Source organism: Cervus elaphus, chromosome 4, assembly GCF_910594005.1.
Source record: "Cervus elaphus chromosome 4, mCerEla1.1, whole genome shotgun sequence".
NCBI classification, from domain to species: Eukaryota; Metazoa; Chordata; class Mammalia; order Artiodactyla; family Cervidae; genus Cervus; species Cervus elaphus.
Genome location: NC_057818.1, coordinates 68,686,367 through 68,703,428, shown reverse-complemented (window position 1 = coordinate 68,703,428; position 17,062 = coordinate 68,686,367).

Sequence of the window (17,062 nt, the reverse complement as noted above, 5' to 3'; positions counted from 1 at the left end):
GTTGTACACCAATATTCATAGCAGCACTGTTCTCAACAGCCCAAGGTAAAAACAATGAAAATGTACACCAACAGGTGAATGAATAAGCAAAATAAGGTAGATCAATCCATAAGATGAATTACTCTGCCATATAAAGGCATACAATAATATATGCCATATAGTAAAATAGAGCCACAGCTGCAGAAAACAGTAGGGGGCTCCTCAAAAACAAACACAGAGTTAACAGAACCCATCAATTTCAGTCCAGGGAATACACCCAAAATATTTAAAACCGAGAACTGGAACAGATATTCATATCCCATATTCATAGAAGCATTATTCACAGTAGCTGAAAGATGGAAGCAACACAAGCATTCAACAGATAAATGGATAAGCACAGTGTAGTATAAACACAATGGAATATGATTCAACCTTCAAAAACAAGATAACTCTCACACATGCTCTAATGTGAATGAACCTTCAAGTCATGTGAAGTGAAACAAGGCTGACACAAAAGGAAAAGTGTTCTATGATTCCACCAGTACAAGATATCCAAATGAGACAAATTACAAGTAGAATAAGGTAGCCAGGGATTGAGGGTGGTGAGTGTTTAATGGTTACAGTGTCACTTCGGGAAAAGGAAAAGATTCTGGAGATAAATGGTGAGGATATTTTTACAACCTGTGTGCAGTTAATGCTATAGAAGTGCATACTTAAAATGACTCAAATGATAAATACTATATGTTTGTAATCACAATTAAAAAATTATACAGGTTACAACATGGAAAAGCACTGAAAACATCCTCAGTGAAAGAAGCCACACAGAAAAAGCCATGCAGATGATAGTCATCTTGTCACTTTAAATCCACGAAAGTTTTTGACATGAGGGAAAGCCCCAGTGGTGGTCCCAGAAAAAGAAAACTGCATTAGAATGGAGAAAGACATTTGCACAAAGTTTGGGAAGCTGATGCAAGTTGAAGTGGTCCTATGGCCAAAAAAATAAATCAGTAGAACTGCAAGATCATGTGTGATTCTCTACAGTAATAAAGAACTATCAGAATGAGAAATTAAGAAAATAATCCCCTGTCCAATTGCATCCCCCAAAAACTAGAAATTTAACCAAGGACTTGAAAGAGCTGCAAGCTAAAAACTGCAAGACACACTGCTCAATTAAACTGAACAGATATGAAAAGACATCCCATGCTCACGGGGGACAATACCGTTAAAATCTCCATTCTAACCAAAGTAACGTACACATTCATGCAATCACTACCAACATCTCATTGACATATTTCACAGAAACAAAAACAATGTTAACATCTGTGAGGAACCACAAAGGACCCAGAAGAGCCAAAGTGACCCTAAGAAAGGAGAACAGGCTGGCAGCACCTCCATCCCTGACTTCAATCTGCATTACACACCTAAACGCACCACAAGACATGTGGAACTGTATCAGAAACAGGCACAGATACCAGAGAGCCCAGAAATAAATCTACAGGTTCTGGTAATCAATTTACAAGAAAGGAGCTAAGAACATACACCCAGGAAAGGACAGTCCCCTCAATAAACCATGCTGGGAAAAATGGACACCACACACCAAGGAACAACACTGGACACCATTCTATACCACAGACAAAAACTGACTAAAAACCCACAACTTTCCACATCAAGCCCAACTGTCCTGGGTCCTCTGAATACAGACACTGAGCAATAGCCACACACAGAAAGTTTCTTCCCAATTTTCCTCACCTTTTCCTTCAGCAGCACCACCTCCCTGCAGGTCCTGAGGAAACCAGACTCCTGTCAGACTTGACTGAACCCCACAATGTACCAAAGATGAAGCCCCAGCAGGTCCTGAGGAAACGAGGCTTGTGTCAACCTGAACTGAACCCCACAATGTCCCAAAGCCTTAATGGGTCCTAAGGGGCCAGACTCCCATCACCCTGGATTGAACCCCAAAATGTATCAAAGCTGAAAACCCAGTGGGTCCCAAGAAGACCAGATTCCTGTCAGCTTAAGCTGAACCCCATAACGTACCAAAACCGAAGCCCCAGTGGGTCCTCAGTGGCCAGACTCCCATCTTCCTGAATTGAACCCCACAATGTCCCAAAGCTGAAATCCCAGTGAGTCCTGAAAATACCAGACTCCTGTCAGCCTTAACTGAACCCCACAAAGTCCCAGAGCTGAAGCACCAGCAGGTCCTGAGGAGACCGGACTCCCATCAGCCTGAACTAACCCCAAAATGTCCCAAAGCCAAAGTCATAATGGGTCCTGAGGGGCCAGACTCCCATCACCCTGGATTGAACCCCAAAATGTATCAAAGCTAAAACCTGAGTGGGTCCTGAGGAGACCAGACTCCCATCAGCTTGAACTGAACACCACAATGTCCCAAAGCCGAAGCCCCAGTGGGTCCTCAATGGCCAGATTCCCATATCCCTCAACTGAACTCCAAAAAGTCCCAAAGCTGAAGCACCAGCAGGTCCTGAGGAGACCAGATACCCATTCAGCCTGAACTAACCCCACAATGTCCCAAAGCCTAAACACCAATGGGTCCTGAGGAGACCCATCTCCTGTCAGCCTGAAGTGAACCCCATAATGTCCCAAAGCCAAAACCTGAGCAGGTCCTGAGGAGACCAGACTCCCTGTCTTCCTGAACTGAATCCCACAACGTCCCAAAGCTGAAACCCCAGTGGGTCCTGAGGAGACCAGACTCCTGTCAGCAGCCACACGCAGGTGCTCAGTCACAGCGGGATTTCCGCTTGGGGTGGGGGTGGGTCAGGAGAGGCGGGCTCCTCGCTCCCTGCCAGCCAATGAGAACTGCAGGTCAAGCCTCCCTCACTCGCGCAGGCACAGCTAAGCGGAGACTCCGCCCCTCAGGGCAGTTCTGCTAGGTCTATTAAACTACGGAAATTCAAACTGAAATATTGCCAATATCCAAAACTTCTCCAAAATAATTAAGGAATAATTAACTCGAAACTGTATAGAATGAAATGTAGTCACCAAATTCACTCCAATTTATTAACAGATATTCAAATTTTGAAACTATCAAAATTGTGGACATAAACATAGAAAATCTACATGCCCCTGGGTTTGGCCTGTATATCATGAGCTCTGAGTTTTAACACACAAGCTGTCAGTCCACAAAAGAAAAACATTGTGGACTTTATAGAAATAAAGATGTCTATTCTGAAAGACCTCATTCAGAAAATCAAAATACAAGCCACAAACTGGAAGAAAAATATTTGCAAAATTCATATCTGATACAAGATTTGGACACAAAATAGACAAAGACCTCTTGAACAACCCTATAAACAACAAGTAAAGATCTGAACAGACACCCAGCCAAAAAAAAGTTATACAGATAGTACAAAACAGAAACACGCCCAACAGCATACACCATTAGGGAATTACAAATTAAAGTCACGAGCTATCACACTATACATATTAGGGATGCTAAACTCTAAATATATGACAATACAAATTGCTGGAGGCTGAGGAACAGCAGGAACGCTCCCTCACTGCTGGTGGGAGGCACGCACAGCCACCTTGTAACACAGTTGGGCAGTTTTCTCCAAAGCTAAACAAACCTCACCTTGGGATCCAACAATCATACTTCCAGTATTTAGGAAACTTCTTTGAAAACTCCATGCCCAAATGCAAACAAAGATGAACTTAGGCACAGCAGCACTATCCATAATAGTTAAAAGCGTGAAGTAATCAGGGTATCTTTCAATAGATGAATGAATAATCAAATTGGGGTATATCCATGTCAAAGCAAGTAGAACATACCACCCCAAAATATGCCTCTCTGCTGTGAGGATTGCTTAAGCCTACTCCCATGGAAAAAAAAAAAAAACAGAGGGCTCTCCAGAAACTATGCAGAAACTGCCATTTTGTGATTGACATTTATAACAGAGAAATCGCTGCATTTGAGGGTTGTCCCTGTTTGCACCAGAAATACAGGATAATTAAAACTCAAGTAACATCAATGCAGAGATCCTGACTTAAATCTATAAATGATCATACCCTTCCTTACTGTGTCTTGTGTAATTACCTTCCATACTGGCTTTTCCCATTCTTTGGGGTCTTCTGTGTTTAGCTGAAGACAGTATTTAAGGTGATGACTTTGGACATTTCAGGGAGTGACTCAGGTTTCTTTGGCAGCTACCCTGTATACAGAAGCTATTTGTTGTTTTAGTCACTAAATAGTGTTCACCTCTTTGCAACCCCACGGACTGTAGCCCACCAGGATCCTCTGTCCGTGGGATTCTCCAGGCAAGAATACTGGAGTGGGTTGCCACTTCCTTCTCCAGGGGATCTTCCCAACCCGGGGGTCAAACCCAAGTCTCCTGTATTACAGGCAGATTCTTTATCACAAAGCCACCAGGGAAGCATAGAGGAGGTATGCTTCTGTTTTTCCTCCTGGTAATTTGTCTTTTATTATGGAAGGGCAGAGTGAAAATTGTTTTTCCTTCCATACACATGCAATGGAGTATTACTCATCAGTAGTAAGGAATGAACCACCAAACCTTGAAAAGCATGGTTAAATCTCATGTGCATATCACTCAGTGAAAGAATACAGTCTGGAGAGACAGCACACAGTATGACCTCATTTATGACATTCTATGAAAAGCAAAGCTACATAGATCATAAGCAGGTCATCTGCTGAAGGGGACTGAGGTATTCCCTGTGATGCTTTAGGATGGACACCTGTCACTATGCATTTATCTACACTCATCGATTTGTATAGCCCAAGGGATCAAACAATCTATTCAAGTACAGTTATTTAGAGTGTAGGAGAGTCGCAGGACAGAATATCCAATGCGACAAAACCTAACCACATTAGAAATGCACGAAAAATATACCTCACTGTAGGAGATGGGACAAAATGTGTTGACTTTGGAAATGAATGAAATCTATACACAAAAGGCAAAATGGCCTGCACATAAACACTGGGCTTCATTTTATACAGATCTTTCCAGAGTGCAGTAGCTAGCAATTCTGAGACCACTGTACATGTAATCTGAAGAGGAGAAAAGAGCTGACAAATGCAAATGGTGGGGGCCAGGCTCCTCGCTGCAGGAGTGGGAAGTTACAGATAAGCAAAGAACAAGAGGATGAAGCTGGGCCCCTGACCACCACTCCTTACGGCTCTGAGTTGTGTCCAACAGGACCATCATCACCTGCACATAGGTGCTATAACCCACCTGCCCCCTCCTGCCCTTTCCCCTTCCTCCCTGTGATGATTCCAGTGACATTTCCAGCCTGCACCCCTCTCCCAGGCCAGGTGCATCTATCCACCCACGGCCTCCCCATCTCATCCTGGGGTCTAACAGGCCCCTTGAGCACTGTGATCCTGCTGCTCCCCATGCCCCGGAGGCAGCCCCAGCTTCTCCAGCTGCTGAACCCAGACACCTGGTGTAACCGAGCAGGAGCCTATGGGGCCCTCCCAGGACAGACCCCATCCTATATCCTCTGCTGTAGCTCCTCTCTGAAGTATGGAGATAATAGTATCTGAGGCACACTCAGGGAGTTGTTTTACAGCTGCTAAAAGCCCCACTGAGTGGAAGAAGTTAACTACTTGATGAGCATGAACACGTCACCCCCAGAGTGTCCAGTGCCTGAGGATTTGTGAGGTTAGCCGCCTGTTACCTCACCAACCAGAGAACCGTACATCAGCGAATAACATACTCTGTGACCCCCTCCCTCATGTGGCCTGTAAACCGCTTTCCTGAAACCCTTCAGGGATTTCGGGATTTAGAGCAGGAGTTACCTGTCTCCACGTATTGGTGCCTTTACAATTAACGTTGCACTTTCCTTTACTGCAACTGGTGTCAGGTGACTGGCTTTACTGCACTCAGGTGTGTGGACTCGAGTTCGGCTCAGTAACACGGAGGCCTCCCAGGTTCCCAGTTCCTTGTGCCCCAGGGACTGTCAGCTCCTTCTCCAGGGCATATGGCCAACCCCCACACTAATTCCCCTCTACACCCACGGCCCTGTCTCAAGCCTAATCCCTCCATCAGGCCCTACAAAGCTCCCTGCCCTCATGATGCATCTCACATTCCACCCGACATGGTCTTTTTGATGCCTGAACAAGACCACGCCCCGCTCCTCCCTGTGATTCCCCTCACCTGATGAAGCCAGGCCTTGATCCATTCCAGGTGACTCCAGGATCCTCATTCTCTCCAGACCCCACCTGTGTGGCCACTGTCTGTGCCCATCTATATGAGTCTGTGGTGATCTCCTAAAATAAGGGTTGTTTTATATACAGATAATGGGGTGAATGGTGGCCCCAAAAGATGTGTCCCCCCAGAACACGGGAACAGGGCCATATCTGGGCAAAGGGTCTTTGTAGATGTAGTTAAGGATCTCAAGGTAAGGTCTAGGGTTAGGGTGACCTTCAATCCAACTGACAGAGTCCTTACAAGAGACGAAAGAGGATGCAGATGAGAAGCCTCGTGAAGATGGAGGCAGAGATGGGAGGGAGGGGGCCACAAGCCCCAGGACCCCTGGAGCCCCAAAGCTTGAAAAGGCAGGAAGCACCCTATCCTGGAGCCTCTGGAGGGACCTCAGCCCTGCGCCACCTTGATCTCAGGTGTCTGGTCTCCAGGACTGGGGGAGGATAAACTCCTGTTGTTTTAAATCACCCAACATGTGGTCGTCTGTTAGAGAAGCCACAGAGAATGCACACAGGCTCTGCTCTGTAGGATCCTAGAAGTGTGGGTCTCACTAAACAAATATGGAGGCTGGATTACAGAACCCTTGGAGTCAGCACTGGGCCCTCAGAAATGCTAAAGCAGTGGCTGGACCCCGAAATGTTGAGGGGTCAAGTCTGAACCCTGTCCCTAGGGGTACTGGCTGCACATGCCTCCCCAGGTTCTTACACCTGTATGTGGTGTAGTAAGTATCTAGTCCTGACTGAGGACATTTAATGTCACTGTTCACATTGCTCTTTAAGAACCCACCAGTTACACAGGTGAAAACCCAATTAGGATGCTTGCTACACCAATGAGCCATTCTGAAGATGGTCTGGGGTGGGGACTTACATGCAGATAGCAGCCCTTCCACTCACCCACCCCTCCTCCACACTCCCGACCCCCTCCTCCACACTCCTGACCCCCTCCTCTACCCTCCCAATCCCCCACCCCCACTCCCACAAGGAGGCTCCTCAGTGGGGAGCTGGGGGGCCACGCAGAAGCATCTTGAAGTAAATGCTGCCTGATCCCTAGGCTAGCTGCTCCTGAACATTCTCCACCCATTGCAGTTAAAATACTCGAATATGTGCAAAAAAAATTAGAGATACCAAGAGAACATTTCATGCAAAGATGGGCTCAATAAAGGACAGAAATGGTATGGACCTAATGGAAGCAGAAGATATTAAGAAGACGCGGCAAGAATACACAGAACTATACAAAAAAGATCTTAATGGCCCAGATAACCATGATGATTTGATCACTCACCTAGAGCCAGATATCCTAGAGTGTGAAGTCAACTGGGTCTTAGGAAGCGTCTCTATGAACAAAGCTAGTGAAGGTGATGGAATTCCAGCTGAGCTATTTGAAATCCTGAAAGATGATGCTGTGAAAGTGCTGCACTCAATATGCCAGTAAATTTGGAAAACTCAGCAGTGGCCACAGGACTGGAAAAGTCAGTTTTCATTGCAATCCCAAAGAAGGGCAATGCCAAAGAATGTTCAAACTACCACACAGCTGCACTGATTTCACATGCTAGCAAAGTAATGCTCAAAATTCTCCAAGCGAGTCTTCAACAGTCCATGAACCAAGAACTCCCAGATGTTCAAGCTGGATTTAGAAAAGGCAGAGGTACCAGAGATCAAATTGCCAACATCCACTGGATCATAAAAAAGCAAGAGAATTCCAGAAAAACATCTACTTCTGCTTCATTGACTATGCTAAAGCCTTTAACTGTGTGAATCACAACAAACTGTGGAAGATTCTTAAGCAGATGGGATACAAGACCACCTTATCTGCCTCCTACAAAACTTTATCCTGGTCAAGAAGCAACAGTTAGAACTGGACATGGATCATTGGACTGATTCCAAATTGGGAAAGAAGTATGTCAAGACTGTATATTGCCACCCTGCTTATTTAGCTTACATGCAGAGTACATCACGAGAAATGCCAAGCTGGATGAAGCACAAGCTGGAATCAAGATTGCCAGGAGAAATATCAATAAACTCAGAGATGCAAATGACACCACCTTTACGGCAGAAAGTGAAGAGGAACTAAAGAGCCTCTTGATGAAAGTGAAAGAGGAGAGTGAAAAAGTAGTTTTAAAAGTTAACATTCAAAAAACTAAGATCATGGCATCCAGTCCCATCACTTCATGGCAAATAGATGGGGAAACAATGGAAACAATGAGAGACTTTATTTTCTTGGGCTCCAAAATCACTGCACATGGTGACTGCAGCCATGAAATTAAAAGATGCTTGCTCCTTGGGAGAAAAGCTATGACCAACCTAGACAACATATTAAAAAGCAGAGACATTACTTTGCTGACCAAGGTCCATCTAGTCAAAGCTATGGTTTTTCCAGTGGTCATGTATGGATGTGAGAGTTGGGCCATAAAGAAAGCTGACTGCCAAAGAATTGATGCTTTTGAATTGTGGTATTGGAGAAGACTCTCAAGAGTCCCTTGGATCAAACCAGTTATTCCTAAAGGAAATCAGTCCTGAATATTCATTGGAATGGTTGATGCTGAAGCTGCAGCTCCAAATCTTTGGCCTCCTGATGCGAAGAACTGACTCCTCTGAGAAGACCCTGATGCTGGGAAAGATTGAAGGTGGGAGGAGAAGGGGATGACAGAGGATGAGGTGGTTGGATGATATCACTGACTTGATAGACATGAGTTGAGCAAGCTCTGGGAGTTGCTGATAGACAGGGAAGCCTGGCCTGCTGCCGTTCATGGGGTTGCAGAGTTGGACATGACTGAGCAACTGAACTGAACTAGAGAACATTGAGTTAAAATCATGAGATATCACACCACACTTATTAGGACCACTAAACTCCATATACATGACAATATCCACTGCTGGAGGAGGACGAACAAGGAGTCTCCCTCACTGCTGGTGGGATGTCTGAATGGCCACTCTATAACACAGCTGGGCAGTGCTTTCCAAAGCCAAAACACTGGGTCCAGCAATCATGTGCTCAGTGTTAGGGTTACTGCTGGTGGAGGAGGAGCAAGAAGTCTCCCTCACTGCTGGTGGGATATATGAACGGCCACTCTATGACACAGCCGGGCAGTGTTTTCAAAGCCAAAACACCGGATCCAGCAATCATGTGCTCAGTGTTAGGGTCACTGCTGGAGGAGGAAGAGCAAGAAGTCTCCCTCACTGCTGGTGGGATGTATGAACGGCCACTCTATAACACAGCTGGGCAGTGTTTCCAAAGCCAAAACACCGGGTCCAGCAATCATGTGCTCAGTATTGCCAACTGCTTTGAGAATTTACCCCAAATTCAAACAAGGATGCAATTATGCACAGCATCACTATTCATAATAGCTTAAAAATTGAAAAAAAAATCAGGATATCCTTCAATAGATGAAAGCATAAGCAAAGTGGGGTACATCCATGATAAGATGAGTAGAATATGCCACTCCAAAGTATGCCTCTCTGGCATAAGGATTATTTCAGTCTAACTTTAAAAAAGAAAAAAACAGAAATCTCAGAAAACTTAGTAGCAATTGCCCTTTTGTGAAGGACATTTACAACAGAGAACTCTACATATTTAAGGGCTATCCATCTTTGCACCAGAAGTAGATGATAAGTAACTCTCAAGTAATTCTTATCAGTGGAGAGGTCTTGACTTAAATCTGCAACAATCTTACATTTTTTACTATGTTTGCATGATAACCTGTTATAACAGGCTTCCCCCTTTCCCCAAAGTCTTTCTTTTATTTTTCTCTAAAGATCATGCTTGAGGTGATGGCTTTGGACATTTCAGGGAATGACTCAGGTTTCCTGGACAGTTCCTCTATGTACAGGAGGTATACAAGTTATTAAATGTCTGCTTTTCTCCTGGTGATGTCTCAAACTCACTGCTTTTATACATGAACTGAAGAATGAGGCTGGGCTCCTGAAGGCCACTCCTTCTCATCTAAGTTGCTTCTATCAGTGTTGCAGTGAAAAGGAAAAGATAGACATGATTTTCTTTTCTTTCCTGAGAACAAAGAAGATAAAGAGAACAACAAGCAGGCCAGATCCCTCCTAGATTTTCCTTTACTGCTCCTAATCTGTACTCTGTAACTAAGTCTCCTTTTCTGCTCCCTAACTCTGCTTGAGCTACATCCTGCACCTGTTCTCCTGCTACTTACACCCTGGTGCTTGCCTTTATCACAGACCACCCCTTGTAGTTTTCCTTCTTTTTGCATTTCAGAACCAGAGACAGACAGACCTAATTACCGGGCTACCTGATACCAGATCTGAATTTTGTGGGGTTTTATAGAGGTTGTTATTTTCTAATTTTATTTATTTATTTATTGTCTATTTTTGGCTGCACTGGGTCTTTGCTGCTGCGTGGACTTTCCTCTATTTGAAGAGAGTGTGTTCGCCTTGTTGTAGTGTGAAGGCTTCTCATTCAACTATTGAGCCTGTGCTTGAGAGCCTGGGAGCCACAACTGCTGAGCCCATGTGCTGCAACTACAGAAGCCCACACACCTTGGAGCCTGTACTCCACAACAAGAGAAGACACTGCAATGAGAAGCCCTCACACCACAAGGAAGAGTAGCCCCCACTCACTGAAACTAGAGAAAACCCATGCACAGCAACAAAGACAGTGCAGCCAAAAATAAATTAAATAACTAAAATCAACAGTTTAAAAAATTAGGGTAAAATAGATAATCAACCAGGACCTACTGTATAGCACAGGCAACTAAACTCAACATTTTGTAATAACTTATAAGGGAAAAGATGGTGGGCATGTGGTCATCTTCTCCTGCGAGAACTCCAAAATTGCAACTCACTGTGAAACAACCATTGACAGGAGAATGTTGGATCCCACCAAAAATAGATACCCCATGTCCAAGGGCAAAGGAGACACCCCAGTAAGATGGTAGGAGGGGCAAAATCACATTTAGAATCAAACCCCGTACCCACCAGAGACACTTGGAGGGCTCAAACAAAACCTTGTGTGCACCAGGACCCAGAGACCCCACAGAGACTGACCAGACCTGCCTTTGAGTGTCTGAGTGTCTCCTGCTGAGACACGGGTCAGCAGTGGTCTGCCGCATGGACAGAGGCTCTGGCTGCAGCAGACCTGGGTCATGCAGCGTGTGGCATAAGCCCTCTTGGACGAAGTTGCCATTAGACCCATCACAGAGACACTGAGAAGACAACCCACAAACTGCAGAACAATTATACCAAAGAAATTCTCACACTGTTAAGAAAATTCTAGGACCCCAACAGATTTCCCAACCTGGGGATCTGGCAAAGGGTCTGAGAATCTCCAGGCAATTAGATGTTGGAGGCCAGTGGGATTTGATTACAAAACTTCCACAGGACTGGGGAAACAGGCTCTTGGAGGGCACAAACAAAACCTTGTGTGCACCAGGAGCCAGGAGAAAGGAGCAGTGCCCCCACAAGTGACTGAGTCAGAATTCCCTGTGAGAGTCCAGAGTCTCTGGTGGAAGCGTGGGTCAACACTGTGGCCTCAGGCCAAACAACAGGGAAGGAACACAGCCTCCCCCATCAACAGAAATGTGGATTAAAGGCTGCTGAGCATGGCCCTGCCCATCAGAACAAGACCCAGTTTCCTCCACAGTCATTGTCTCCCATCAGGAAGCTTCCATAACTCTCTTATGCTTATTCATAAGAGGGCAGACAGAATGAAAACCACAATCACAGGAAACTAACCAAACTGATCACATGAACTACAGCCTTGTCTAACTCAATGAAACAATGAGTCATGCTGTGTAGGGCCTCCCAAGACGAACAGGTCATGGTGGAGAGTTCTGACAAAACATGGTCCACTGGAGAAGGGACCACTTCAGTATTGGCAAACCTCTTCAGTATTCTTGCTTTGAGAATCCCATGAACAGTATGAAAAGGCAAAAAGATATGACACTGAGAGATGAACTCCCCAGGTCGGTCAGTGCCCAATAAGCTACTGGAGAAGAGCGGAGAAATAACTCCAGAAAGAATGAAGAGATGGAGCAAAAGTGAAAATAGTGCCCAGTTGTGGATGTGACTGGTGATGGAAGTAATGTCTGATGCCGTAAAGAACAATATTGCATAGGAACCTGGAATGTTAGGTCCATGATCACAGGATATTGGATGTGGTCAAATAGGAGATGGCAAGAGTGAACACTGACATTTTAGGAATCAGTGAACTAAAATGGACTGGAGTGAGGGACCTTAATTCAGATGATCATTACATCTACTGCTATGGGCAAGAATCCCTTAGAAGAAATGGAGTAGCCCTCACAGTCAACAAGAGTCCAAAATGCAGTATTTGGGTGCAATCTCAAAAATGATAGAATGATCTCTCTTCATCTCCAAGGCAAACCATTCAATATCACAGTAATCCAAGTCTATGCCCCAACCACTAATCCCAAAGATGCTGAAGTTGAATGGTTCTATGAGTACCTATAAGACCTTCTAGAACTAATACCAAAAAAAGATGTGCTTTTCATCATAGGGGACTGGAATGCAAAAGCAGGACATCAATCAGACTAAACTAGAGTCACGGGACAGTATGGTACTGGCCCAAAGACAGAAATATAGATCAACAGAACAAAACAGAAAGCCCAGAGATGAATCCACGCACCTATGGACACCTTATCTTTGACAAAGGAGGCAAAAATATACAATGGCAAAAAGACAATCTCTTTCACAAGTGGTGCTGGGAAAACTGGTCAACTACCTATAAAAGAATGAAACTAGAACACTTTCTAAGACCATACACAAAAATAAACTCAAAATGAATTAAAGATCTAAATTTAAGACCAGAAATTCTAAAACTCCTAGAGGAAAACATAGGCAGAAAACTCTCTGACATAAATCACAGAAAGATCCTCTATGACCCACCTCCCAGAGTAATGGAAATGAAAGCAAAAATAAACACACAGGACCTAATTAAACTTAAAAGCTTTTTCACAACGAAGGAAACTATAAGCAAGGTGAAAAGACAGAGTGGAAGAAAATAATAGCAAATGAAACAACTGACAAAGAATCAATCTCCAAAATATACAGGCAGCTCATGCAGCTCAATACCAGAAAAATAAATGACCCAATCGAAAAATGGGCAAAATAACTAAACAGACATTTCTCCAAAGAAGACATACAGATGGCTAACAAACACATGAAAAGATGCTCAACATCACTCATTATCAGAAAAATGCAAATCAAAACCACAATGAGATACCATCTCATGCCCAGTCAGAATGGCTGCCATCTAAAAGTCTACAAACAATAATTGCTGGAGATGGTGTGGAGTAAAGGGAACCCTCTTACACTGTTGGTGGGAATGCAAACTAGTACAGCCACTATGGAGAACAGTGTGGAGATTCCTTAAAAAACTGGAAATAGAACTGCCATATGACCCAGCAATCCCACTGCTGGGCATACACACCAAGGAAACCAGAATTGAAAGAGACACCTGTACCCCAGTGTTCATAATGTTTACAATAGCTAGGACACGGAAGCAACCTAAATGTCCATAAGCAGATGAATGGATAAGAAAGTTGTAGTACATATACACAATGGACTATTACTCAGCTATGAAAAAGAACACATTTGAGTCAGTTCCAATGAGGTGGATGAAACTGGAGCCTGTCATTCAGAGTGAAGTAAGTTAGAAAGAAATACACCAGTACAGTATATTAATGCATATATATGGAATTTAGAAACATGGTAATGACGACCCTATACACAAGAGCAAAAGAGACACAGATGTAAAGAACAGACTTTTGGACTCTGTGAGAGAAGATGAGGGTGGGATGATATGACAGAATAGCATTGAAACATGTATATTACCATATGTGAAATACATGACCAGTCCAAGTTCAGTGCATGAAACAGGGCACTCAAAGCTGGTGTACTGGGACAACCCAGAGGGATGGGATGGGGAGGGAAGTGGGAGGGGGGTTTGGGAGAGGGGGACACATGTACACCCGTGGCTGACTGATGTCAATGTATGGCAAAAACCACCACAATATTGTAAAGTAATCTGCCTCCAGTTAAAATTAATTAATTTTTTTTAAAGTAGGATGTCAAGAGATACCTGGAGTAACAGGCAAGTTTGGCCTTGGAGTACAAAATGAAGCAGGGCAAAGGTTAAAGGAGTTTTGCAAAGAAAATGCACTGGTCATAGCAAACAGTATGTTCCAACAACCCAAGAGAAGACTCTACACACGGACATCACAAGATGGTTACTACCAAAATCAGATTGATTATGTTCTTTGTAGCCAAAGATGGAGAAGCTCTGCACAGTCAGCAGAAACAAGACCAGGAGCTGACTGTGGCTCATATCATGACGTCCTTATTTCAAAATTAAGACTTTAATTGAAGAAAGTAGGGAAAACCCCTAGGCCATTCAGGTATGACCTAAATCAAATCCCTTATGATTATACAGTAGAAGTCACAAAATGCAGAAAGGCAAAAAGAGTTGTCTGAGGAGGACTTACAAATAGCTGAGAAAAGAAGAGACGCTAAAGGCAAAGGAGAAAAGGAAAAAGATATACCCATCTGAATACAAGTTTCCAAAGAATAGCAAGGAGATATAAGAAAAAACCTCTTAAGTGAACAATGCAAAAAAAAAAAAAACAGAGGGAAACAATATAATGGGAAAGAATAGAGATCTCTTTAAGAAAATTAGAGGTACCAAGGGAACATTTCATGCAAAGATGGGCACAGTAAAGGAGAGAAAAGGTATGGACCATTTCTGAAGCAATAGATATTAAGAAGAGGTGGCAAGAATACACAGAACTATACAAAAGAGATCTTAATGACCCAGATAACCACAATGGTGTTATCACTCACCTAGAGCCAGACATCCTGGAATGTGATGTCAAATGGGCCTTAGAAAGCATCACTATGAACAAAGCAAGTGGAAGTGATGGAATTCCAACTGAGCTATTTCAAGTCCTAAAAGATGATGCTCTTAAAATGTTGCACTGAATATGTTAGCAAATTTGGAAAAACTCAGCAGTAGCCATAGGACTGGAAAAGGTCAGTTTTCATTCCAATCCCAAAGAAGGGCAATGCCAAAGAATGTTCAAACTATTGCACAATTGCGCTCATCTCACATGCTAGCAAAGTAATGCTCAAAATTCTCCAAGTGAGGTTTCAACATACTTGAACCAAGAACTTCCAGATGTTCAAGCTGGATTTAGAAAAGCCAGAGGAACCAGAGATCAAATTGCCAACATCCACTGGATCATTGAAAAAGCAAGAGAGTCCAGAAAAACATCTACTTCTGCTTTATTGACCATGACAAAGCCTTTGACTGTGTGGATCACAACAAACTGTTGGAAAAGTCCCAAAAGATAGGAATACCAGACCACTTTATCTGCCTCCTGAGAAATCTGTATGAAGGTCAAGAAGCAATGGTTATAACCAGACATGGAACAACGGACTGGTTCTAAATTGGGGAACGAGTACATCAAGGCTGTATATTGTCACTGTTTACTTAATTTATGTGCAGAGTACATCATGTGAAATGCTGGTATGAAAGAAACACAAACTGGAATCAAGTCTGCCAGGAGAAATATCAATAACCTCAGATATGCAGATGACACCACCCTTATGGCAGAAAGTGAAGCAGAACTAAGAGCCTCTTGATGAAAGTGAAAGAGGAGAGTTAAAAAGCTGACTTAAAGCTCAACATTCAGAAAATGAAGATCATGACATTCAGTTCCATCACTTCATGGGAAGTAGATGGGGAAACAGTGGAAACAGTGGCAAACTTTATTTTTGGTGGCTCCAAAATCACTGCAGATGGTGACTGCAGCCATGAAATTCAAAGATGCTTGCTCCTTTAAAGAAAAGCTATGACCAACCTAGACAGCATATTAAAAAGCAGAGACATTACTTTGCCAACAAAGGTCCATCTAGTCAAAGCTATGGTTTTTCCAGTAGTCGTGTATGGTTGTCAGTTGGGCCATGAAGAAAGCTGAGTGCCAAAGAATTGATGCTTTTGAATTGTGGTGTTGGAGAAGACTCTTGTGAGTCCCTTGGACTGCAAAGAGATCCAACCAGTCAATCATAGAGGAATTCAGTCCTGAATATTCATTGGAAGGACTGATGCTGAAGCTGAAGCTCCAATACTTTGGCCACCTGATGTGAAGAACTGACTCATTTGAAAAGACCCTGATGCTGAGAAAGATTGAAGGTGGGAGGAGAAGGGGATGACAGAGGATGAGATGGTTGGATGGCATCACCAATTCAATGGACATGAGTTGAGCAAGCTCTGGGAGTTAGTGATGGACAGAAAAGCCTGGTGTATTGCAGGCCATGGGATCACAAAGAGTCAGACACGACTGAGTGACTGAACTGAACTGATACGGGGAAAGAATATGAAGAAGAATAGATATCTATATCTATATCAAGAATAGATATCTATACCAGACCAGCTGGAATGTAAGGGATGCTGATGGTGACTAGTTCTAACTCTCAAGACTTTAATCAACTGAAGCTTGGAGTCTCCCACAGCCCAAGACCCTTAATGAACATGCCTGTAAAGTAACATGTTAGTTACTCGTGTCTGACTCTTTGCAACCCCATGGACCACCAGGCTCCTCTGTCCATGGGATTCTCCAGGCAAGAATACTGGAGTGCACTGCCATGCCCTCCTCTGGGTATCTTCCCCACTTAGAGATTGAACCCGGGTCTTCTGCTATGGACAGATTGTTTACCGTCTGAGCCACCATGAAAGCCTGAACATGCCTGTACCCATAGATTAAAGCTTCCCCAACTTTGCAGTTTAGAGAGATACTGCTCTGGAAAGCTCCATGGTGTTCTTCATAGTTCTGCAAGTAATACACTTTTCCTTCCCATGAGCTTTGGCTGGGTTGTATCTTCTGGCTCAACACCCCCCAAGAGGTAAACTCACTTTCCTGGTAACAT